The following is a 1,346-nucleotide window of genomic DNA, read 5'->3' as shown; positions in this document are numbered from 1 at the left end:
AGGGGTGAAATTTCACAGATTGAAAGTGGCAAAGCTAAGAGTCAAACATCAGTTGGTCAGATTCCAGAATCTACGATCTTTCCTCCAGTCTGTGTGGGTGTCACAAGCTGTGTGTTTGACAGCCACCTCCAAACCCAGCTCCTACCCTCCCCTTACCCCCACACTGGCCATCCATGACTAGGGAGCAAGTGTATACAGTGTGTAATCAAGATCAGCTCCATCACTTTTTGGCTGTGGTCACTGGGCAAAACATTTCACCTCTCACAGCCACATTTTCCTCATCTGTAAAATGGGTGTATGAATACTTATCTATGGTATTATAAAAATTAAATGTGATAAACCAATAACATAAGTAAAATGTTCAGCACAGCAGTTGGTATGTAAGTGCTTAAAAATTAGTAAGTGTTTTTAGCCATAATTATATATGGTAATAAAATCCAATTCACAGAGCCTTTATAAGGATTAAATGAGATAAACATATATATCATGCCTGGCACAGTAAAGAACCTACATAAAGATATATGCCCTCTTCCTTCCCTGGCTTGGCCTATGGTGTTAGTTCTTCCATGCATAGACATTTGGATACATCCTTAGTCAAAATAATTTGATCTGCATGAAAAAATATCTAATGAGATGTACTTTCCATCTCACCTGCTCATGAATACATCCCTGAGACCAGAATCATGTTTGGAATTTCCTGTCTCAAGGGTCTTTGGTTATAGTTTTTTCCTCCTCATTCTGATCTGGGAAACCATCAGAAGACCTTCCTTTGGGCTCAGATTCAGGGATCTATTTTTATAAAACTGAACTGGTCTACAAAGATGAGGCCATTTAAAATTTACTGTAGATTATTACCTGCTGGAATTGGCTTAACCAACATATCCAAATGTCTTTTTTATAAACAGATATTAACTTAAATAATAATAGTTTTAGCTACTATTTCTAATTTGAGAGTTTTAAAAACATAAATCTGACCATTGGGTATCTGAAGAACAGAGACAGAACTTCTCTCAGTGGCCCATCAGATGGATCATATGGCATACCTGCTTTTCCAGGGTCTGCAGATTCTTATTGCAGTTCCCATACGTCACGTTTTGTAATTGTATCTCTCCATATTCAGAGACACTGCACAGCCGGATTGCCATTGGACTGCCCGCTTTAATAAAAAGAAAAGTAAAAAGATAGTGTTTGCAAAGATGACCACAGCAACCACCTGCACCTGTACTGTCCCTTTACAACGTGACTGCTGCTCCTTCCATCAAGAGGTAAAGTCTATTCCTCTACTCCCTGAATTTGTGCTGGGCCTTGAAGTTTCAGCCTTCACCCTCTTGGAGTGCCATCCTGAC

General features: G+C 39.3%; 1 long non-coding RNA gene across 1 annotated transcript in view; it reads right to left on the bottom strand.

The window, feature by feature from the left end:
* LOC111722802 overlaps positions 1–1,346 on the bottom strand; it is a 7,589-nt gene that overhangs the window by 1,888 nt on the left and 4,355 nt on the right. The window contains exon 2 of the long non-coding RNA XR_002771463.1: positions 1,044–1,156. This is a non-coding gene — a long non-coding RNA (uncharacterized LOC111722802). The remainder of the gene's footprint in view (positions 1–1,043; positions 1,157–1,346) is intronic.

Source organism: Otolemur garnettii, unplaced genomic scaffold (assembly GCF_000181295.1).
Source record: "Otolemur garnettii isolate 467f Iridium unplaced genomic scaffold, OtoGar3 scaffold00396, whole genome shotgun sequence".
Taxonomy (NCBI): domain Eukaryota; kingdom Metazoa; phylum Chordata; class Mammalia; order Primates; family Galagidae; genus Otolemur; species Otolemur garnettii.
Note: the sequence above shows the minus strand (reverse complement) of the source record. Positions and strands in the feature narration are given on the sequence as shown.